The sequence below is a fragment of the Camelus bactrianus genome, chromosome 36, assembly GCF_048773025.1.
Source record: "Camelus bactrianus isolate YW-2024 breed Bactrian camel chromosome 36, ASM4877302v1, whole genome shotgun sequence".
In the NCBI taxonomy this organism is placed as follows: domain Eukaryota; kingdom Metazoa; phylum Chordata; class Mammalia; order Artiodactyla; family Camelidae; genus Camelus; species Camelus bactrianus.
In genome coordinates, this window is record NC_133574.1 from 12,310,491 (window position 1) to 12,336,604 (window position 26,114).

General features: G+C 36.2%; 1 pseudogene; it reads left to right on the forward strand.

Annotated features, from left to right (window-relative positions):
* Positions 1–6,872: 6,872 nt before the first annotated feature.
* On the forward strand, positions 6,873–15,954 carry LOC141576103 (guanylate-binding protein 6-like; annotated as a pseudogene).
* Positions 15,955–26,114: the final 10,160 nt, after the last annotated feature.

Consider the following 26,114-nt stretch of genomic DNA (forward strand, 5'->3'; position numbering starts at 1 on the left):
TCACTGTGAGGTAACACAAGATCTTGTATATATTTCCCTGTGCTATACAGTATAATCTTGTTTATCTATTCTGCATATGCCAGTCAGTATCTACAAGTTTTGAACTCCCAGTCTGTCCCTCCGCCCGCCCTGCCCCCTTGGCAACCACAAGTTTGTATTCTATGTCTATGAGTCAGTTTCTGTTTTGTATTTATATTCATTTTAAAAATTTTTGAGATTCCACATATGAGAGATCTCATATGGTATTTTTCTTTCTTTTTCTGGCTTACTTCACTTAGAATGACATTCTCCAGGAGCATCCATATTGCTGCAGAATGGCGTTATGTTGTCCGTTTTTACGGCTGAATAGTATTCCATTGTACAAATATACCACTTCTTCTTCATCAAGTCATCTGTTGATGGACATTTAGGCTGTTGACATCTCTTGGCTATTGTAAATAGTGCTGCTATGAACATTGGGGTGCAGATGTCTTTTTGAAGTAGAGTTCCTTCTTGATATATGCCCAGGAGTGGGATCACTGGGTCATATGTTATGTCTATTCCTAGTCTTTTGAGGAATCTCCATACTGTTTTCCACTGTGGCTGCACCTAACTGCATTCCCACCAGCAGTGTAATAGGGTTCCCTTTTCTCCATAGCCTCTCCATCATTTGTCATTTGTGGACATTTGAATGATGGCCATTCTGGCTGTTGTGAGGTGATACCTCACTGTAGTTTTGATTTGCATTTCTCTGATAATTAGTGATCTTGAGCATTTTTTCTTGTTTCTAATGATCATTGGTATGTCTTCCTTGGGGAATTGCTTGTTTAGATCTTCTGCCCATTTATGAATTGGGCTGTTGGTTTTTTTCTTATTATGTCATATGAGCTACTTATATATTCTTGAGATCAAGCCTTTGTTGGTTTCATCATTTGCAAAAATTTTTCCCATTCCTTATATTTTTGTTTTGTTTTACTTATGGTTTCCTTTGCTGTGCAGAAGCTTGTATGCTTAGTTAGGTCCTATTTGTTTATTCTTGCTTTTATTTATACTGCTTGTGTAGACTGCCCTAGGAGAATATTTTTGAGCTGTATGTCAGATAACGTTTTACCCATGTTTTCTTCTAGGAGGTTTATAGTATCTTGTGTTATGTTTAAACATTTGATCCATTTTGAGTTTATTTTTGTGTATGGTGTAAGGGAACGTTCTAGCTTCATTGATTTACATGCTGCTGTCCAGTTTTCCCAAAATCATTTGCTGAATAGACTATCTTTATTCCATTTTATATTCTTGCTTCCTTTGTCGAAGTTTAGTTGACCAAAAGCTTGTGAGTTCATTTCTGGGCTTTCTATTCTATTCCGCAGACCTGGTTTTTATAAAGTTGTTTCTCTCACATTTTCCTGCAGCTTCCTTTAAGTTTTCCATTTAAAGAGGGGGACTGGACAACTCTGGTCATTATAATGTAGCTGTTAGAGGATCCTGTTTTACCTTTGTATTCTTTTCTCCCACAATGAAGAATCAGAAAAAAGGAGATGGTACAGGAGCAGTGTTTGAATTTTCTTGCTGCTTTGCTCTGAAAAAAAAAATTATAGACCTTGTTTCTTAGTAACCTGAAGTTTGCAGATTGTGTTCAAATATGTAACCCAATTTGTTTAGTGCAATTATTGTGAATAAATCTCCATCTAATTCAGTAAGCATGCACTGAAATCCCATTTTGTGCTGCATTCTATGCTCATATATAAGCTTTGACTTATCTGATTTTATTATCAAAACATCCTCCAGACTGGACTTACCATTTTTTATAATACCCCTATAATTATTCTTAAAAACTTAGGTTTAGCTAGGGGAGGCTTCTTGTTTAAGGCCACACAAGTAGTAACTGATAAAGCTGGTATTTTTTAAAAATATTTTTGATAGTATTTGAGGCATCTTGAATACTTGACCAATAAATATGGAACTGAATAGTTGAGACATTTGAATATAATATCATGTTTATATAGTCTGATTATGAAATATGCATAGATATTATAGGGAACTTTTATTATAATGACAATCAGAAATATGCCAGAAGAACCATGGTATAATTGTGTTTTTAGTACTTAATTTTTAAAATCAAATTTGCCTTGGAAAACAATCACAAGGGAATCTCATATCCTTTTCACCTAGATTTACCCACTGGTGGCATTTTCCTAGATTTGCTTCCTCTCTCTAAATATATGTATATGTCTCTCATTATAATATAAAACAATATTTGCATTTTCATTCTTATTTTCATTTATGGGATTAAGTTGCAAAAATCCTGACCCCTCTCAGCTAAGTACCTTGGCCTAAATCTCTCAAGATTCAAGACATCCTCCTGAAACAGAAGAAGAGTGGCAAGTGGGAGAAGGAGCAAGTGTGTTGGAACATTGACCTAAAGTGTGCAGTCTCCTTCTCAAAAAGGGGAGGCAGGAGGGTGGGAAAACTCTTCAGTAGTTTACCTATGAGGATGATGTTACCTGTGCGTTTTTCCATACATAGACTTCATTATTTTCAGGTAGTTTATTTTTATTCTTAATTGTATTTTGTTTCGTTTTCACATATTTGTAGACTTTGCAGTTTTATTCCATCTATTAAATTCCAGTTTCATTTCATTGGGTTCAGAAAAGATACTTTGTATGAGTTTAACCTTTTAAAATTTGTTGACTTGTTTTGTGGCCTAAAATAGGGTCTATCTTTGGAAATATTCCATGCCCATCTGGGAAAACGTGTTTTCTCTTGTTGGATGAGAGTGTTCTGTATACGTCTGTTAGGTTCAATTAATTTATAGTGTTATTCAAGTACTCTGTTTTTTCTACCTATTATTGCAAGTAAGGTATTAAACTATTGTATTACAGTTAAGTGATCTGTTGCTCAATATTGTCAATGTTTATTTCACATATTTTGGAACTCTGAGGTTCAGGTATACATATTTAGAATTGTTTATCTTCTAGATAAACTTGACTCTTTTAACATAATGTCCTTCTTTGTCTCTTTTAACAGTGCTTGAAATAACTTTTTTATCTCATATAGATATAACGACAACAGTACTCTTTTTGTTGTTATTTGAATAGAAAATCTTCCTGGGGTGTACAGTAAGGTGGTAGTTGCTCAGGCTGACCTGTCTCCAACCTGTCTGGTGGCAAACCAGCACCCATTCACTCCTTCTAGTCTAGGCTTCTCCAGCCTTTCTATCTGTTTCAGTCTTTCTCCAAGTAGCCAAGGGGATTTGTCTCCTCTGTGCAGGACCCCAGGACTGGGATGCCAAGTCTGTGGATTGACCTACTCACTCCTCAGTGTTAGGGTCTATTTGCACAGTCTTCCTTTTCCTCTTAGTCCTTCCCTAGGTGCACAGGTCCCAACCTGAAGTTTTTACTCCTCCCTAATTATGTGGAAATATCTCTTGAAATCTTGTTTGTATAGGAGTTCTGCCAGTTTTCAGTCACTTTTCTGTGAGAAGTTATTATCCCTCATCTTGACCCCCCTCCTCTGGAAACAGTATTCTTGATTGGTAGGTTCCCCCCTACCCCATCACTCAGTTTTTAGCAATTTAAACATATCATTCCACTGCCTTCTGGCCTCCAAATATTTTGTTGATAAATTGACTGACAATCTTATTGGATGTGATGAGTTACTGCTTTTTGTCGCTTTCAAGATTCTCTCTTTTTCTTTTGACAGTTTGATTATAATATGCCTCAGCATTGGTCTCTGAATATTTATCCTACTGGAGTTTGTTGAATATCTTGCATTTGTAGATTTATATATTTCATTGCATTGGGAATCTTTTAGCCATTATTTCCTCAAATAATCTCTCTGCCCTGCCTCTCCCTTCTGCTTTAGGGACTTTCATAATGTATATACCTGTCTATATGACAGTATTCCATAAGTTTGTTAGGCTGTATTCACTTTAAAAAAAATTTTTCTTCCTTCTGCTCCTGAGACTTGATAATTTCAAATGTCCTGTCTTCAAGTTTGCTGGGTCTTTTTGCCTGTGCAAGTCTAATCCCCTTTATATGTATTCAAATGCTCTTCCCCTGAGCTTTACCACCAAGGCTAATTCCCTGTTGAAAATGTGTAAATTCATTCATTGTATTTTCCAGCCTCAGAATTTCAGTTTGGTTCCTTTTTTAATTATTTCTATCTCCTTGTTCATTTTCTAATTTTTTCATATATTGTTTTTCTGATTTTCTTTAGTTATTTTTCTGAGTTTTCCTTTAGCTTTTTAAGCATATTTTTAAAAAGTTATTTTAAAGTCTTTGCCTAAAACATCTAATGCACATGTTTCCTCAGGGTTGTTTTTTTTTTTTTTTTTTTTTTTACCACTTTATATTCTTCCTTTGGAAGGGCCATATTTTCATTTATTTTGTATGCCTTGTTATTTTTGTTGTTGTTGTTGAAAAATTGGATGTTTATTTATCTATTTATTTATTTTAAATGAAGGTACTCAGTACTTAACCCAGGATTTTGGACATGTTAAGTACATGCTTTACTACTGAGTTATTACCCTCCCACCCCCTGAAAATTGAGCATTTATGAAAGCAGTCACCTTTCCCATTCTTTGCATACTGGCCTTTTGACAAGGAAGTCTTTTCCTAAGCTGGCTCTTGATTTTGAAACTTGGGATTAAACTTAAGACAAGTTCTAAAGTCTTTTTAGGCTTTTTTGAGCATGCATCTTCCCTGGGCCTGTGTTTTCCTTTTTCAGTTTTCCCATATATGTGCTCCTTTTAAGTATATTAATTTCCCAAAGGATGCCTCCTTTGAACTTTTGATTGTCTATTGTGTGTCTCCACCCTGAAAAGAAAAAGAAACATTCAGTTTCTCTTCTCAACTTTCTATTCTCTATACTTATTTCTGGTCACCATATACGTGAGCATTTTTTCACAATAAGCAATTCTGACCCTAAATTCCAAGATTTGTTTATACCCTACAGATTAAGGGCTCAGTCCCACAAGACTTCTCCTCAGTTCAGATGCAATTACAAATCCAGGTTGTCACCTGTGCTTCTGACTAACTGGCTGTACATTGGAGTTACCCATCTCTTCCCCAGGTTCAATGATTTGCCAGGATGGCTTAAGAACTCAGGAAGGATAATTTGCTTACTAGATTACTGGTTTATTTTAAAAAAGATACAGCCTATAAACAGCAAAATAGGAGATGCAAAGGGAAAGATATCAAGAAAAGCATGTGGAGCTTCCATGACCCCTTTGGATGTGCCACCTTCTAACAACATCCACATATTCATCAAGCCAGAAAATCTCTGAACCATTTCAGTTACGTTTTATTTATTTTTTAATGGAGGACTTCTTAGATAGATATGGTTGAGTAAACTATTGGTCATTGGTGATTAACTCAACTTTCATCTCTTCTCTGCTCCCCAGTGGTTGGAGCATCAGGCTAAATGTTACAACTTTCTAATAACATTGATTCCTCTAGCAAACAACTCCATTGTAGTGATCTAGGGTCTTTAAAAATCACCTCATTAACATAAACTCAGTTGTTGTTGAAAGGTGCTTGTTATAAATAACAAAAGACTCTCCTTTCATCTTTATCAATCTGGAGGTATTTTAGGAATTGAGGACAAAAGACCAAAAGTTACAAGAAAAATAATTTCATCTCTCACATCACATAGGGTTTTAAGAGCTATAAACCAGGAATAAGGACATTGATCAAATTTGTGTTTCTTATTATACATCTCAATATCACACACCCATAATGTCTTGTCATAGGTGTCTGCAGGTCATTCTCCCTGCAGCTTTAACAAGCAATGCCCACTGCTTCTCCCTGCCTAAGATCCAAATAAGGGAAAAGATAACAGTCCTTCAGTCAGCCCATGAGGTGTCAGAACATTGTAAATGCAGTCTGCTCTGCTCTGTTTATTTTGAAAAAGGGAATTGGAAACTCAATTGATGCCTTAGATAGTCTATTTTATATATTCACTGGTAACCTATTGCTCTAGGCATCTGTGGAGCTGTTTCTCCACATTTTTCCTTGAGAAATACCTGCTGCTTCTTTCCACCTGATATCCAAGTTTTACCACCACCTACCCCTCTGCCACCCTTCCCTGAGTTTCATGTGAGGTGAAACAGAGACCTGAAGAGGCAGCCCTGACAGGTTAGAACATTATAAAATTCTCTCTCTCTGAATCAGGGGAGGGAATTGGGAAATGATTTGCCACTTCCTTAAAGACCTTACCACAATGGGGACAGAGGGCAACAGAAAAACCACAGAATTTCCTACCATTTTGAATGAGGCTGTTTCTTGATTTGGTATTTGGTTGGTTGCTTTGGACCTTTGACTGTTTTATGGAACTACTGTAAGGTTATTCTAGCTAGTATTTTGGTTGTTGTTTATATCTCCTTGGGGAAACAAGAGCTTAGAGTTTGCTAGTCTGTCATTTTGCTCAAGTATGTAGATTTTCAATCCTTTCTCAATGACATTCACTCAGCCTTTGTGAGAACCATTTACCTCATTTCCAAAGTAGTTATGTTAATTTCTAACTTTCAGTCTCTTGTGAATATCAGTTTAGCTGGATATGTAAGTTATTATCAAAGGGCTTGGTATATTGTAGGCCTTCAGTGCATCATAACAATAACTTTAATTATATTATTATTTTGAAATAACAGTTTGGAGAGTGATATTATATTATTTCACTACCAATATCATGAGAGACTTGAGGGAATGATGTGGGAAAACCTCTGCAGTATGCTAATTCTAGGTTACATTTTGTCTAATGGAAAGCACAGAACTCTTACTTACCTTATCCTAAGTTGATAGATGCTTTGTATAATTCTGAGTTAGAGAATGGCTTTATAATCTGATTTCCACTAAGAAGCTCTTCTAGGTTGGCAGGTTGCCATGGCATCCAGACCCAAAATGATGGACCCCATTTGTCTTCTGGAAAGTGTCAAGGTTCTTTCAGTGAACCAAAAATCTCTGCAGATTCTTGGTGAGATTTCTTTGCCAGTGCTGTTGGTGGCCATTGTAGGGCCGTATCATACAGGCAAATCCTACTTGATGAACCATCTTGCAGGTCAGAATCATGGTGAGTGTTGTACAGGGTCAAGGACCAATTGCTTGATTCTAGCTAATACCTCAGCTTCTTAATTTTTGTCCTGATCTTGTGTAGGGAAAACCAAACTTCTCTTAACAAATCAAATTTCCACTCCTATTTCTCACTGCTAAACCACTGTCTTACTGTAATTCATTATCATATTGTATGTTTTATTCCTGTAAAGCAAAATTTCTCCTACCAATTCTCACAATCCTACCTTATTTTACATGCTTAAGCACTGGACTCTTGCAATTGTGTCTACTCGCTCTTGAAACACATTTTGCTTTTTTATGGACTATACTCATCAACATATAAATGTGTTCAAATGTCTATAATCTTAAAAATATTTCCTGTATGTCATATAATACTGTGGCTAACACCTCTCCCCACTTTTGAAAAATTTGTCTGACAAAAATTATAATCTTGATTTTTTCCCACCTTTTTCTCTTCCCATGTCTATCTTCAGTCCATTTCTCTCTGGCTTTGAACCTCACCATTCTTTAAAGATACTCTTGTTATGGTTATCAGTGACTTCCATTTTGTCTGATTCATGGATTCCCCTTTGCCTCTATGTTGAGCCCTTGCTTGGTATCTTTATCACAATTAATGTTCCTTCCTCCTTGAAACAGATGACACACAAAGTAGGACATTCTTGAGGAAATGGAGAAAGCACCAACTCGTATGCTGGGATACTGACATTCCAATAGATCTGACTCTGTAGCCCCTTGGTTGTTTAGATTATCTGCTCTAACTGAATGCTGCTTTCTCCCCTCTCCTCACAGGCTTTCCTCTAGGCTCTACAGTGCAGTCTGAAACCAAGGGCATCTGGATGTGGTGTGTGCCTCACCCACACAAGCCAAATCGTACTCTGGTGGTCCTTCTGCACAATTAGAGCCTGGGGGATGTGTGAATGGTAAAGCAGAAATTCACAATTAAATCCTTTTTATTCTGGATTTTCCCCTTATCTCTCCATGGTCCTAGAAATTTTACTGTTTAATCTGTAAAATCTAGAAATCAATTTTAGTAAATAAGGCAAACTATGTTTTGTTTGAATCTCACTTCTAGGTAAGTTATCATAGTGTCTTAGATAAATTCTTTTATTTCTTGGCACTGTGTGGATGACTTAATTACATTTAGTAAGTCATTATTGAACGGCTGAGTTCCAGGCCTTTGGACTTAGAATTGTAGATATCAGTGACCAAAGTAAATGTCCTGCCCTAAAAGAGTCTTTAGTTCAATTGACAAGACATTATCTGCAGTCAGATTTAATACCATGTAATTGGGAAAGAAGCAGGCTGGAGAGAAGAATAAATTACATTGCATTGCAATCCCCAATTTCTGGGAATTTCATGGGAGCTCCATGGCTGGATTGGCTTTTTTGAGTTATCCTGAGTTTCGGACAGGGGTGCTGATACATTTTTGAAGAGCTGCTCCAGAAGCCTTTCTAATTAAGAGGGCTGACACGTGAAGACTGTCTTCCACCAGCACTCCCAACAGCTGGGGGAATAAGTCCTTCAGTTTTGAAAGGCAATCCAGGCAGCACCTGACTGGTTTTGAGAACTTACAGTTAAGCATAACTAAGAAAGAGAAGTATCAATCTGTGAGTGAGGAAACATTTCTGATTCACCTTCTTAGCTACAAGGTGAAGAGTGTATTTGAGGGTTGGATTTAAGAGATGGGTTTACATTTTCTATGATGAAGTTCATCAACTACTCACAGAGTGTTCTGGAAATCTGTGAGACACCTCTGAATGTGCAAGTTCTATAAAAGTAAGTTTTTGTCCTACAAGAAACATTTTAAAATGGATTTTTGGTGTTTTAGCTTTCTGCTAATGGGTAAAATGAACTATCCCTCCTTTCCCCTTTTTGAGATTTATTTGGAAATAGTACCTACATTTTTATAGCTCTGTCTTTTTTCTCAACAGGAGTTAGAAAGTCTGCTTATTTTTAAAGCCATATATCAAACAATGATATAATCTTGCTGTTGAAATAATTGCTTGTCATAACTGCTACTTCTTCTTATCCTAATTGATTATTTTTAAAAACTGGGTTTTGGGGAAAGAAAGTAATGAATAGACTCTTATCCCCCCAAACTCCCATTTAGAATCTTCTCAACATAAACCACAGTTTTTGCATTTACACTGGGAGCAACTTTACATGCCATTTATAATAAAAAAAAAAACTATTTCCAGTTTATGCCATCATTTAGACAATGCTATGATTTATACAACTTAGCCTGGGCTTTAGGGCCCTTGATTAGGCTGCATGAAACTCACCTTAACTTCTCCACTTGCCCTCTGCCCTCAAATGACTCTGTTCTAACTACAAGACCCCTGTCTTCTCCCATCTCTAATTTTGTTTCTCTGGATTTTCCTGTCTATGGGATCACCTTCATTTCTTCAGTTCCACATTTACCAGTTCTTTAATATTCAGCTCAAGATATTGAGGAAGCTTTCAGATCACATACTCTTTCTCCAAATTTCATAGCCCTGTTCTTCCTTGATAGACTTCTAAATTTTAGTTTAGTGTTATAGCTATAGGTTTCACTGCTTATATACATTACTGAGAGTAAGCCTTTTACAGATACTTCTATCATTGTTGCACTTACTGTTATGGATGTTTGTCCACTGCTTTGAAATTATCATGTTGAAAGAAAATTTTCATTTTTAGCATTGCTTTTTTAAAATCTAAGAACAGTGGGGGATATTTAGTAGCTTCCTGCAAGTATTTATTGATTGCATATAAGTTAAATACCCAGTTATGCCAACTATGGTATATTTTATATGGACTCTGATTAATAAATATATGCAGAATGAATAAGTGCCCACACTCATCACTGAATTCCTAATTACACAACAGGTACTGTATTAGTTTTTCTATATATGTTATTTTACTTTATCCAATTGAGGAAAAAGAAAGCACTGTGAACACTAGAATCCTTTTATATATGAAAAATTTGCAAACACAAAAAATGTCTCTGTAATTGTCAAAGTTGATATCTGCATTTACATCTGTCTTCAATTTCTTTGCATGGTGAGTATGTTAGCTGAAATAATAAATGAAACCATGATTGAAGAAGTGTACAGATGAATTTCTAATGTAGGGGTAAACTTCTAACTCTCTTGTTCTAATGTGCTTTCTAGGATGAGTCTAAGAAGGATTCATGGATCTTTGCCCTGGCTGTGGTTCTCTGCAGTAGCTTTGTCTAGAACAGCATGAGCACCATCAACCACCAGGCCCTGGAGCATCTGCAGTATCCTTCCAGGTCCTGAACCACCATGTTTCACTGAATTCATGGGGATGAGGATAGAGTCAGTCTCTCCCTTCCTGTCATTTAGTTTCTTGGGTGGAACAGAGGGGACCCATGGCAAAAGAGTGTGTTTATAATATTTTTATACTAGAGAAATGTGGGAATTGTTGGTAGTGAGTTTCTTTTCCCTAACCAAATGTTAGTTATGCGACAGAACTTGCAAAACATCAGGGCAAAGTCCTCTCAAACACCTGATAGAGTAGAAGATTCCACAGAATTTGTGAATTTCTTTCCAGACATTATCTGGACTGTATGGGATTTCACCATGGAGCTGTAGTTATGTGGTCAGCCTATCACAGAAGATGAGTACTTGGAGAATGCCCTGAAGCTGATTCCAGGTATCAGAGTATGGCCTGGGCAGTGTACGGTCCAATAGAGTGTGGGATCTACTAAACAATATCCCTCATCTCTGTGATTGCATTTGTATTTGAGACTAAATCAAAGTCTGTGAAAATGGTGGCTGGAAAGTGGGTTGCAAAGATCTAGGGGCTACAGTTGAAGTTTACTCAAGAAAAGTAAAGTGTAAAGTGAAATTACTCAAAACCAATTTGTTTTTTATACATCTTTAAATTTAGCATCCAGATTTACATGGGTGATGAAACATTCTAAAGACTGGACACTGTGTTTCCTGTTCCTTCAATTTTTCTCTGTTGAAGAAAACAACTAATCAGCTAATTGTTAGACATGAAACTGCAGTGAAAAGCTTACCTAATGAACAAAATATAGATTTCACATATTATTCTTTTCAAAGAGGGCTAGAAAACTTTCTAATCCTGTATAATTATATCATCTACAAAATGACTGTATGTTCTAAATAAACCTGAAGAAGTGACTGTCTTTACAATCTATGCCTTTTCAATAATACTGACAATTATTAGAATATTCATTTTACCTTCCACATCATAGCTTTCTCCTAATTCCCACATGTTTACCCATGAATTAATTACAAGTTAAAAAATTATTTTCATGGGTTACATTTCCAAGGATGTGTGTCTATTGAAACCTTGAGAGAAATATCAATCCCAATTTAGTCATTCTTCCTTTCATGTTTCTATTTATGATTTCTCAAAACAGCTATTAAGAAATTGGCTGGCAGGAGAGGACCAGATATGAACATTTACCTCAAAGAGATTATAGATTAGAGGTGATACCTTAAAATTATATTTCAGGTACATTTATACTTCAGAGGTTTTTACTAATAAATACATAACACTGCATCAATTATTTTTAGCATCAAAACAGTTTTTCTTAAATAATGAGGATGTCATTCCTAATATTCCAATTACTGTCCATGATCCCTTGTTTGTAGCTCTCCTTTTTGGTTCCACAGCTCAATTCCTACATGAGGTTGAGTTGAGCAGAAAGTTTCATGTGACCTTTCATCCTTTTAGCTGCTAGTTAAGCAAACACATCATAGACAACCACTCTACTATGTGCATGTCTGGAGAGACCAGCCATAGGTTTCCTTTACTGGATCAGATGTCTCCCTAAATTTCTCTGCAGTTATATCATTGGTATAAGTCTGATGTGCAAAGAAGTATTGAATGTCTATGTTAAAACAGTTCTATGTGTAGAAATGACAAAGACACACAAATCCCTGCCATGAACACCTGTAACCCCCTCGCCTCAAGACTCTACACACTAATCCCTGTTTTTCTGTCCCTCAGGGAAGAATCCCAAAGCCCAAACATCCAATCTACCCAGAGACTGCATCAGGCATTATTTCCAAGATGGAAGTGTTTTGTCTTTGACTGGCCAACATAGGAAAAAAAATTCTAGCCAATACTGTGATGGCATCTGAAGACCAACTGGATCCTAAATTCCAGGAGCAAACAAAAAAATTCTGTTCTTACATCTTCACTGAAGCAAGGACCAAGACCCTCACAGAAGGAATCATGGTCACTGGGAAAGGTGAGTCTCTTTTTCCCATTTCCATGGGGACTGCTATGTGTTGAATATTTTATATAATGTGCTTTCTAGTATTTTTGTTTGATTCTATAAAGGATTCTGATTTTACAGACTTTTATACTCCATGAAGAAATCTGTATACTTTATAATTATCTCACTTTGGGGGATTTACAAATTCCTTCCCCAAATTTCAACTTTTGTCAATGATATCGGTGACTCCCACTTATCTGAAAACATCCTCCACTTAGAATATAATCACTCTCTTGGTGTAAAAACAGAATACTGCATGTTTTCAAAGAAAGTCCTATACAATAAATGTTCTTCACAAGGAGAATTCAAAAGATAATTTGAGAATTTAGAGTGGTCCAAAAATAAATATTAGCCCATAAATCTCTGAAAATCCATTCAAAGCCTCAGAATTAGGAATAAATTAAACATAGTACACTTTGCCTCATCTGTCTATCTATGTAATCTGTATTGCTTTCAATTTTTAAAATGAGAAACTGTATTTTCCAGGTAGCCCCTAGTATGTTAGATAGAATTAGATATTAACTTTTTTAGTCCTGTGGCCTGGAAAACCATAAAAATGAAGAGTCAGTAGGAAAATGAAGGTGATAATAGTAGAAGGAGGTAGGGGTGCGTGTGTGTGTTTGTGTGTGTGCATGTGTATATGACCCTAGAAGCATAGTCTCAGAATCCTGGAGCCATTGATTGATAACTTGATATTTAGCCCCTAAATTTCCTGGCTTCTTCAGGGCTGAGGACTCTGGTTGTGACCTACCTGGATACTATCAATAGTGGAGCAGTACCTCGCTTGGGGAACGCAGTGACAACTCTGGCCCAGCTGGAGAACTCAGCTGCCATTCAGAAGGCAGACAACCACTACAGCGAGCAGATAGCCCAGCGAGTGAGCTTCCCCACAGACATGCTGCAGGAGCTGCTGGAGGCGCATGCTGCCTGTGAGAGGGAAGCCCCTGCAGTCTTTATGGAGCACTCCTTCAAGGAAGACAAGCAGGAGTTCTAGAGGAACCTTGTCATAATCTGTCTTGGTATTTACTTTATGTCGCCTCCCCTTGAAGAATGAAGCCTAGAAGTGTTGTTACCAGTCCCATGGCTCATCTCTCACTCAAGGATAAAGTAGTCCATGTTCTCATGAGGGACAGAGTTTCAAAGGACTACATTTCCTTCTTTTTTGACTGCCAGAACTCAGGCAGTTTATCTGGAACTCCCTTTGACCTTCAATGAAAAATCAGTATAGATATCCTCTTGAAATAAATACTTCTGTGGATTCCAAGCCTGTCCAGAACACCCAAGACATTCTTTAGCTGGCTTATTTTCTGTGAACACACTCCTATGACTGGGAACCAAAATTTCTCTTTTCAGATCCACATCTCAGGCCACTTTCAGCTTAGGTTGCTCCTTGTTGTATCTATCATTGAAGACAGAATCACTGAATGTGGCAGCTTCAAGGAACCAGAGAGATTAGGTAATGTAACTCCAACAGCTCAGATGAAATACCCAAAGGAGGTTAGGGAACTTCCCCATGGTCTTCCAGAGTTTTCAGAGCTGTGAATAAATCAAATCTTGTGACTGCTGTTTTATTACATGTCCTCCAACAGAATACTTTTCTCATGAGGAACACAATTAGACCAATTCTTCTACCAGATCCTTTGGAAATTTACTTCCTCTGTTCCTTGCTTCTGGTGACAGCCCTCTATCTTTCTTCCCTCTAGGAAATCATAAAGAATAAGAAAGATGATTTCTTGATGCAGAATGAAGAGACATCAATCAAATATTGCCAGACTAAACTTGATCAGCTTTCAAAGGCACTAATAAAAAGTATCTCAGCAGGAACTTTCTCTGTTCCTGGAGGTCATGAACTCTACAGGAAAGCAAAGGAAATTATTGAAAAGGAATATTACCAAGTGCCCATGAAAGGAGTGAAGGTGAGGAATAAGGGAAACATGGGGAACCTACAGAATACTCAAAGGGGTCTCCTGAAAATCTGAGAGTGCATCTCCATGCATGCATAAAGAGAGTGTATGGGGCCATTCAAACAGCTGTGGCTTTTAAGGTTCACTGCATGCTATTTATTCCTGAAGAGAGTACAAATGTCAACTCCCAACCATGAGTACAGATTTCTTAAATCAACAAGAGACAGAACAGAAATTATTCATTTTTTTTACTCAACAACATATTTGACGTGTTGAGCACTGATAATTTACAAGTCAGTCTTTGTACACAAGGATGATCACAAGTGAGACAGGAAGTCAACTACATAGGCAAGCTATAACACTCTGGAAAGAGCTACTTAGGTGTTAGAAACAAAAATAATTATAATAATAATAATAATAATAATAATAATAATAATAATAATAATAATAATAATAATAATAATAATAATAATAATAATAATAAAAAAACAATAATAATGCAACTAATATATATTGAACTGTTGTTTCCTATAGCCAAAATGTTAAGCTCTTTCCCTAGACTCTTTAACTTAATCTTTCAAATAGCATTAAGAAGCATCTACATTATCAACATTTTAAAGATCTCAACTGAGAAGCATAGGCAGGTTAAAATAAGTTGTCTAAAGTTATAACCAGCTAGTGGCAGAGGAGAACAGCAGCACAATTTAGAGGCACTATTTCACACTGGTAAAGCAGATATGTAAAAGCACCAGAGATTTGGGGTTTGTAGAACTGAACATGATTCTGACTGGCTGGATTCTAGAGTGGGGAGAAGGAAGTAGCACTGGGCAAGAGACTGGAGAGAGACAGGTCAGTCTAAGGAGCTTGGACTCATTGTAAGGAACCACTGTGGAACTTTAAAATTGAAGCAAAAGTTACATGGACTTAGTTGTCTTTGCATCACTAATTTCCCTTTTGGAAATCTAATTTCTGTGCTCCTCCTTGGTTCCTCAGGCAAATGAGTTCCTCCAGAGGTTTCTGCAGTCCCAGATGGCACTAGAGAAATCCTGCAGGCAGATAAAGCCCTCACTGATGGGGAGAAGCCCATAGCAGGTACAGGGTAGGGCTGGGCTCACAGTGGGATGTATATGATCTTGCAGTGCCCTCTGACAGGTGTGAGAGCAAAACCTTCCCAATACCGGAGCTTCCTTCCTTTCTGTGGAACAACCCTGCTGCATCTGGAAACAGCAAAGGGAACTGTGGTTGGACCCCAGACAGGCAGAGCCTTTTCTCTCACATTCTGAAGTGTGTTCTCGATGGTGTGGACATGGGGTTTTGGGGGAGGACTTCAGAGATTTCCTACCTCTCTCTTTAATTTGGTTTGGCCTCTGAGCTCAGGAGGGTGGAGGTCAATCCTTGCCTATTTTTCCCTCCCTAATACCTTCCTGTGGCAGAAGAGTGGACCTGGAAGGAGACAGCTGAGAAGGAAAAGGAGCTGCTGAAACAGAAACTGCAGGAGCAGCAGCAGCAGGTGGAGGCTCAGAAGAGAAGTCTCCAGAAACACATAGTTCAGATAATGGAGAAGACGGTGAGAGAAAGAGAAAACCTGCTGAGAGAGCCAAACAAGATATTGGAGCATCAGCTGAAGGTGAATCAGGCTGTGGCAGTAGTAGAGCTTGATAGATTTGCCCTGGTACCCCAGGAATGGAAGGGTGAAGGTTACAGCATGGTCATGCAGAGATCACAAGTGCATCTACTGCTTGTGATTTATTAAAACCCTGAAGCCTTTGAATCCTTCCAAAACCTTTAAATTTGGCTCTGTAAGTAGACTTTGGACAGTTCAGGATGAGTATTCCCCCCCTCTACTCCAAGCCCTCAGAGAATATAAATAGGGCTGAATAGCCATTTAGAGAATTTTAAAATGACCTCACAGGGCTTCATTGAACAGATATTCCAATTATGTGTGTTTAATATGAACAACAACTAGTATGCTCTACCAAGGTCACTACCTTTTACCAGGAGACCTGCTCAGCCCAAGGCCCTGAGGTAGATCTGTTCTGACATAAGACTACCAGAAATGTCCAGACTTAAAAACACATAGAAATGATAGATTTTACACTTGCTGCATTGCCTCCAGGTGTGGACAGATCCCCAAGCTATCATGTGGCTTGGAGGGATTTCTCTCATTGTTCATCTGAACATGATTTATAAGAGATTTCTATAATTTAGGGGCCATGTGTTTATAACAGATTTCTATAATATGGGTGACAGTGTCATCCTGAGTGGGACTGAGAATTAGTGCAGTCAGACCAAGGCTACCTCTCATATGCATTTTTTGACTGGAAAATATTACATTTGTCCTCATGCCAGGCTTAGCCTCCTGGCAAATCCCTAAGGTATATGAATATTATTAAGGCTGTAAACTACACTTCTTCTTAATATTTCGGTCCAAACCAGGAAATATCCCTTGTTACAAGAGTCTCCTTTCATGATTAAGAGAGAACAATATTAGGAATAAAACAAAGATAGTCTGACAAAGTTTCAAAGTTTGACAAAATGTAATCCTTGAAAAAATGGGGGATTTAAAAAGTTTTACTTCCTTCCTCATTTTTTTTTTTTTTAGGTCCAAGAAGATCGGTGTACTGAAGGATTTAGAAAGAAATGTGAGGAGATGAGTACAGAGATAAATCATTTGGGAGAGAGAATTGTTGATACTAAAAATGATGATAGTTCCTTGCTTGCACAAGCCTTGGACAACCTTGGCAAAAGAATCGCTTCGTTATTGCCTGCCCCAGCTAATATTCTTGGTAATGTTATGAAAGTAGAGAGCTCACTATTTAAAAAGAAGTAGCTCTTCTTGTAAAGAAATCAGATATATAATATAATATACATGTATGTTCTCTGGCCTATTTCTGATATGCATGCTTTTCACTTTCATCCAGCAATGCTTTAAATATAAAAAGTGAATTCTAGAGAATACTGATGCCTGGCCCACATTAGATAGAATAAATGCATGGACACTTTGATATAGTGTGTTCAGTTTTAGAAAATATATATGTGTGCAAAATCATATATATGTGTATGTACATATATACAAGAGTTTCACTGAGGCTTCAATTCTAATGGCAAAAGATTGGAAACCACTTAATGCTCATTTATGTAATTTGGTAATATATATTTTGCATGTATTTATACTAGAATTCTATGTTGCTAGTAAATAGATAGTGGAGCTCTATTTGTATAAATATAGAACAATCTGGAAGATAGAATGTAGAGTGAAAAAATGAGGCACAAAACAGTTTGTATAATGTGTTCACCGTAAAAAAAAAAAAGGCAATTATTTTGGGCACTCATAAACATGTATGTATAGTACATTTCTGGAAGATTCATTAGAAATTGGTATCATTGGTTCTTCCTGGAGAAGACAGCTTGGCATCAGGGATGGAAAGGACACATGCTTTTCATTATATACTCTATATTTTCAATTTTGCAAAGTTAGCTTGTGTTATTTCTCGAATAACAAAGAAAACAAACTACAATACTAATAATTAAAATAGTAAATGGAATGTGAATAAATGGAATTGCTCATTGCTTCCAGAAATGACATTAGCCTGCTAAATGAGGAGTATAAGACTAAGATCAGAATACTAGAAAATAACGTTTGCATCCTAATCTTGTTTTTGCTTTGGCCTTGGTTTTTAATCCCTTATATTTGCTTCAAAAATAAGGTATGAACTTTCCTGTTACCCCTTGAAATCTCAACAACAGTAACCTTTATTTCATAGGTTTCAATTACACTTTTACAGTGTTTAGAAACAAATTACTAAACACTAAGAATAGTCACTGGTGAGAGGAATTCCCATCATCCTTAAGTTCAGTGGTGGCGTCTCTGCTGTTGGCAAGTACAGAAGGCGTGATGCACCACTGCAGAAATGGATGCCTTGATAGTAATGGGGAATGAAAAACCCAGACACACAGAGGCCAGGTGTTGGCATTTAAACATCAGAATTCAAGTACAGTACAATAAGGGTAATGAGCATCGTGGTTTGTCTTAGCTCAGGCTGCTATAACAAATTACCATAGACTGTGTGGCTTACAAAACAAACATTTATTTCTCCCAGTCCTGGAGGCTGTAAGTCCAAAAGCACTGTGCCAGCATTGTTATTTTCTTGGTAAGGGTCCTCTTACAGCTTTACAGATGACAAGGTTCTTACTGTGTCCTACCATGGTGAAGAGAGAGAGAGAGAGAGAGAGAGAGAGAGACAGAGAGAATGAATCTCATGATTCTTTGTTATACAGGCACTAATTAGATTCATGAAGGCCCCACACTCATTATCTAATCCCTCGCAAACCCCATTTCCAAGCACATTGGGACATTGGTATTTGGGGTTTCCTCAAATGGATTTTGGAGAACACATTCAAACATTCAGTCTATAATTTGGTTGGAGTGGCAGCCAGCAGACCTGACCAGAGAAAATTCTGAAGATGGCAAATAAAACAAGGTGTCTGTAGAGAAAAAAAGAATGGGGAGGAAACCATTGTAATCAAGGATATTTATAGGAAGCTGAGAGGTAACATTGATAAAAGGTTATAATCCGTAGCCTTGGTCTAAACCAATTTCAGATGATGGAACTATCACCTGGAGGGGAGGGCAGGATCCCAGGAGAGAGGACCTTGCAACTCTGGGATGAGGATAAATGATAATGATTTTCCAGTTCCTCTCCTAGGGGACCTCTGGAAATGTACTTGGATCCATATGCTGGGAAATGAGAATGCCCAAACACTTCAAGGACTCTCAGAATCAGGATCCAAGCTAGGAGTGATGCTCAGATCCTGAAAAGACATCACAGTCTCCCTGTTAGAGGTACATGACATCCTGGTATGAACACAGTCTTGGCCCAGGTGCAACTAACTTGGTCTAGTATTTTTTTCAAATAAAAGTATAGTTCGTCTGAAGACAGACACCATTTTATATATATATATGTATTTTCTTTACATCTTCATAGTGTATGTTTAGGCACAGAGGGTACTTAGTAAGAAACTTCTGTATAAACAAAAAGCTGACACATGTGTGATAGTTTTCAATTGCCAGAATTCCATGATCACACCAAACCTCTGAGATAATAGATTGTTTGGATTTTAGATATTAGATTAAGGTCTCTAATTTGACTTAAGGACCAGAGGAGCAGAAGAAACACTTTTGGTACAGTTTCCCCCTCTGTGACCTTATTCACCACAGTCTCAGTATCTCTGCGAGGATGTTAACTCATCTCCACTGGAGAATTTAAATGACTCCATCTAGTCGTGGCTTCAAGTGTTCAGAAGGAAGAATGAATGTCTTTGCCTTTTAAAGAAGAAACCATAGAGTAATGAATATGTGAACAATGTATCATGGGGTTTAATGCAAAAGTAAACGATTCTACAGAAATATCTGTATATCTGTTCCCACTGAGAGCTTGACTTAAGCAGATGTTCTAATCCCTTGGACTAGACACACCCTGCATTGAAGAGCAAAGAGAAGCCTTGTCTCTTTTAGATTCGACATACAAGTGATATCACACTGTACTTGTCTTTCTCTGACCTATCTCACTTAGCATAATGTGCTCAAGGTCCATTGATGTTGCAAATCGCAGGATATCCACCTTCCTTGTGACTGAATAATATTCCCTTGTGTATATGTATATGTGCCACATCTTTTGTATCCATTCATGTGTTGGCATTTAGGTTGCTTTCATTTCTTGGCTACTGTGGTTAATGCTGCAATAAACTTGAGTGCAGATATCTCTTTGAAATACTGTTTCTATTTTCTTTCAATAAAAAATAATAAAACTGACAATGGTCACTTAGAAAAATAAAAAGGCTTTAAAAAGTAGTTAACAACTTATTCACACATCTATTCTAATCCTCATTAAGGAATGCTTGGTTCTAATTATTTACATTGTTTGTTAAATTCTTATGTCCTCCCTGCCATTGTTCTGGATTATGTAAAGAGAGAAAAGCAAAGATCTTGTCCTCATGCAGCTTACACTGTGTATGGGCCTTACATAATTTTATTTAGGCAGAAATAAATATTGTAATTATATACATGTATATATATATGTGTGTGTGTATATAGATGTGTGTGTGTATATAGATATGTGTATGTGTATGTATGTGTATGTGTGTGTGTATATATATAAATATTTTATGTGTAGTGATCAAGAATCTAAGTTGCAACCAAATAGTCATTTTTAAAGTTTGGTTTCAACCTAGTGCATCTTGCCTGGAGATATAATTGTGTATTATAGAGCCCTAAGGACCAAATATGGTAACTTTAAAGTAAGGTAAAACCTAGAGTGCATGGTGATTGAAACAATGAATAAATAGATTAATGTTTGGACGTATGAATAAGTGTGACTTTTTTTATTATTTCAAACGGTAATAAATATCCCTCTTATTACCTGTAGGCCAAAAATTAAAGGCTTTGGTGAAGAATTTTGTGTTTTTTGATCTCTATTCCTTTATCACCTGTACAAATTATTATGTTTAAACAAACTAAACTGGATTCTGTTTCTATGACTGTACTAGGACTGATATGACAACTCTGGAATATTCTTCCTTGTGTCTCTTTTTCCACGGAAGTGTGGTTGTGCCACTCAACAGTGTTATTTGGATGGAATTCCTTTTACTTCAGATAATGTGATCTTATTCCTTAACCACTGTTCTGTGGACAGTGGTCCCAGGCTGCATTGAATATGGTGCTCACTCTTAGCCCAGGAAACAGTCCCTGATAAAACATGAGTAATGAATTCCTCCCCTGATATATTTGGTCTAAGGCCCCAATCTCTCTCTGCCCCTGCTGACTGTCCATTAATATAGAAAATGCAGACAATCAAGTTCTATTTCCCTCCCACTTAAAGTACCTAATTATTTTATTTTGATGAAATATGCACAACTATTTACTATTTTAACTATTTAAAGTGTACAATATAGTGGAATTAAGTATATTCACATAGATGTTACAATCATCATCACTATCTACCTCCAACCCATTGCATCATGCTCAGCTGAAACTCTGTATCCAATAAACAAGTCTCCATTTCCCTCTCCCCAAGCTCCTGGTAAGTGTGAGTAAACTTTCTGTTTCTATGAATTTAACTACCCTGGATACCTCATAAAAATGACATCATATAGTATTTTTCTTTTTGTGACTGTCTTATTTCAGTTAGCATAATGTCCTCAGGTTTATTTAGACTGTAACATGTGTTAGAATATCCTTCTTTTTAAGGCTGAATAACATTCCATGGTAAGAATGTACTACACTCTATTTTATTTTTTTAATTTTTAATTATTATAGAACTTTTACATTTCCACTTAATTTGCAGTTATTACAAAATACTGGCTATGTTCCCTTTGTTGTGCAGTACATCTTTGTAGCCTGTCTTATACTCAATAGTGTGTTACTCCCACTCCTCCCACTCCTCCATACCTTTATTGCCCGCCCCACTTCCCACTGGTAACCACTGGTTTGTTCTCTATATTTGTGAGCCTGCTTCTTTTTTTGTTGTTGTTTTTGTTATATTCAATAGTTTGTTGTATTTTATACATTCTACATATAAGTGATATCATATAGTATTTGTCTTTCTCTGTCTGACTTATTTCACTTAGCATAATGCCATCCAAGTCCATCTATGTTGCTGTTAATGGCAAAATTTCATTTTTTATGGCTGAGTAGTATTCTATTGTGTGTGTGTGTGTGTGTGTGTAGTGTACAATAAATATCTATACATACTATATCTATCTATATCTATCTATCTGTGTGTGTGTGCATATCATATATTCTTTATCCATTCACATGTTCATGGACACTTAGGTTGCTTCCATACCTTGGCAATTGTACATAATGATGCTATGAACATTGATATGCATGTATATTTTCAAATTAGTGTTTTTGGTTTTGGTTTTGGTTTTGCTTTTATATACCCAGGGGTGGAATCTGGGTCATATAGTAATTATATTTTGAGATTTTTGGAGAAATCTCCATACTATTTTCCACAGTGGCTGCATGAGTTTACTTTCCCACCAAGAGCCCACCAAGGGTTTCTTCTCTCCACATCATTGCCAATATTTGTTGCTTGTGTTCTTTTGATGACAGCCATTCTGACCAGCAAATACAATACAATTTATTTACCCATTCATACGTTAGTGGATAACTAGATTGTTTCCATTTTTTTCTACTGTTTTGAATAATGTTATTATAAACATTGGTGTACAACTATATATTTGAGTTCTTACTTTCAGTTCTTTTGAGATATATAACTAGAAGTTGAACTGTTGAATCAAATGGTAATTTTACGTTTAATTTTCTGAGGAATAGTTATACTGTTTTCTACATTAGCTGTTCAATTTGTTCCTACCAATGATGTACAGGATTCTCAATTTCTCTACATCCTTACCAAAATTTGTTTTCTGTTTCTAAAGAAATGGCAACCATATTAATGTGTGTGAAATGTATCTCATTTCCTTAATGAATAATGATGATGAGCACATTTTCAGGTACTTATTGGCCATTTATCTTTGTTATTTGGGGAAGGTGTCCTCAAGTCCTTGACTATTTTTGAAATGAGCTCTTTGTTTTTGTTTTTGTTGTTGCTGAGTTAAAGGGTTCTTTATATATTCTGTGTATTAATTTCTTATCAAATGTATGATTTGTAAACATTTTCTCCCATCCTGTGAGTTACCCTTTATTCTTTTGATATTGTCCTTTTATATGCACAAAAGTTTTAAATTTTTGTAAAAACCAATTTATCTATTTTTTCATTTGTTGTCTACAAACACCTTTGGTGTATATCCAAGAAATCACTGCCAAACCCAATAGAATGAAGAGTTTCCCCTACGTTTACTTCTAAGAGATTTTGTTTAGCTTTTACATTTAGATCTTTGTTCTATTTTGAGTAAATTTTTGAATATGGAGGAAGGTAAGGGTATAACTTCATCCTTTTGCATGTGAATATCGAATTTCCTCAGTATCACTTGTTGAAAATATTGTGCTTTTCCCACTGAATGGTCTTGACACCTTTACCAAATCATTTGACCACATATGAGAAGATTTATTTACTGTATTCGTCTATATGTCTATTTGGATTACAATAGTTTGTACTAAGTTTTGAAATCAGGAAGTATGATATCTCCCACTTTGTTCTTCTGTTTCAAGATTTTTTATTTGTTTATTTGGAATCTCTTGAAATTCCCTATGAATTTTAGAACTTTTTATTTTCTGGAAAAAATATTGGAATGTTGATAAGAATTGCATGAGATCTGTAGAATCTGTTGAGTAGTACTGACAGCATAACAATATTAAAACTTCCCACCTATGAACATGGATGTCTATTTCTTTATGTGTTATTTAATGTCTTTTGGCAATGTTTTCAGTATGCAAATCTTTCTTCTTCTAGGCTAAATTTATTTTTAATTAATCACTTTGATCCTATTTTAAATGGGATTGCTTTCTTAATTTTTTGAATTGTCATGTTAGTGTATAGAAATGCAACTGATTTTTAATTGTTGATTTTGTATCCTCCAAATTTGCTGAATTCGTTTATTTTTTCTATTTTTTGGTGAAATCTTTGATATTTCTATATTTAATATCTTGTCTTGTGTTGAGAGAATTTATTTCTTCATTTCCAATTTTAAATCTCTTTATTTCTTTCCCTTGTTTTATTACACTGGCTAGTACCTCTAATACTATGTTAAATAGAGGAGGGAAAAATGGGCATTACTGTCTTTTTTGTTATCTTAGGGGAGAAGATTTCAGTCTTTCATCATTGAGTAGGATGTAGCTGTGGAATTTTCATGCATGGTTTTTATCATGTTGAGGAAGTTTTCTTCTATTCCTAATTTTTTAGTATTTTTTTAACAGAAAAATTATTAAATTTGATCAAAGGATTTTTGTGAATCAATTGGATGACCATTTTTTTCTTTGCTCTCTTAATGTGGTATATTATATTGATTGATTTTTATATTTGGAATCTACAGGATGTAATCAACATTTATAGAATACCAAAAACATCAGAATACATATTTTCCTCAAGCTAACATGAAACATTCACCAAGATAGACCTCATTATGTATCATTAAACACACCATAAAAATTGAAAGGGACAGAAATGTTATAATGTATGTCTCAGACTAGAGTGAAATTAAACTAGAAATCAACAATGGAAAGATAGCTGGAAAGTCCTAAAATAACTGGATAGTAAACAACACACTTCTACATTATACATAGGTCAAATAAGTCTCAAGAGGGATTTTAAAATGTATTCAATGAAATAAAAATAAAAATACAACTCATCAAAATTTGCAAAATGCAGTGAAAGTTGAAGGAGACTTGTAAGATAGTTTTGTCGTGATATATAATCTTATGGAGACCATAAACTCAATTTTGGGAAGGGGAATAGGAAGACACAAAGCAGCAGTTCCCAGGAAGGGAAATGATCCTAAAATTAAATTCGTAAATGGTTTCCAAGCAAAGAACAAATCCAGGGTGTTGCCAGAAAAGAAAAGAAAAAAGATGGAGGGGTCAAATATGAAATGAAGGACATGACTGAAGATTCTTTTCCTTAAACCTCAGAATCATTACGGTTGCATCCTTGGAGTATGACATAATCAGAAAAAGACTCTCTGAGGAGATACAGTATGTATCATAGATGCTCTCAAACAATTGGGCTTCTGGAAAGTTTAAGGGAGTTTTTCCTCAGACTTATCAGCAAAAACCCAACGTAGAAATAGGGCTACATTGAAAGGATTTGTGGGTTCAGCATTGTTGAGCCTTGATGAAGCTCACCTCAGAAGGCTTAGACCAAATTGGAGGGTATTTGTGCTAATGAAGAGCTACAGGGGAACCTGTTGATCCTGCCCTGGCACTCCCATGCATGACTATACTTTCATACATTTTTCCTTACCACTTCATTCTCTTATCTATTTTTACCCTTTGTTTTTCTTTCTTTTCTCATTTCTTCACCCCTTTTTGGACAGTTTTGTGTAAGTAATGGACAGAGGACAGGCCTTGGAGTCAGAGAGCTTGCATCTGAGACTAAGCTCTAGAACCAAGCTAAGTGACCTAGAATATGTTAAGTCTAATCTCTTCACTTGCATAAATGTAGGAATAATATCTAATTTACTGTGTGATCATGAGGATTAGAGATAGTAAGTGTACTTCCTTAAAGGTAGAAAGTGTCCAATAAGAGTGGCTTTTATATTGTTTTTATTACTGTTGCTACAATTTTCTTTATGTGGTTGATTTGGGTTCTTGGAGCAGCTGTTAGTAAACTCTACACTGAGTTTCTTTACTCTACATACTCTTTAATATGATTATTTTTATGATGTTGATTTTGATAGCTGATATTGAACTCTCTTAGTCTCTTTACAGCAGAGTATCCATCACAAGATGGTTTGAGTGTTGGCTTCTAGAAATGCTTACATGATATCCCTTGAGAAATGCCTGGGAACTTGCATCCTCCTATGTCTCCACTTCTCTAAAGATTTCTTCTCAGAGGATTCAAGCAACAAATCATCTACAGGAATTGCCATCTTATGCTTTGCTTCTAACATACTAACATTAGAAAATTATTTTTTAATTTTTATTTTTAATACTACAAATATATCTTAGGCCTTCCACTAGCAACCAAAGATACAGCAAGCCCTCAGTTAAAGAGAATGCTAATCTATACTGTATCAGTTTCCCCTTCCTGGCTCCACTTCTGGCACGATGGTTTGCAACTCAGAATCACTCCTCAAAAAAACTGATGAAAACTATTTTTAAAACACATTTAAAAATAGTTGGCCTTATGAGCATACACAAATGGAAATGCCGCTACAGATATACAGCAAATGAAGACACATTTACTAAAGAATATTTACTAAAGCTCCATAAAATGATGAGTCTTTAGTATTTGA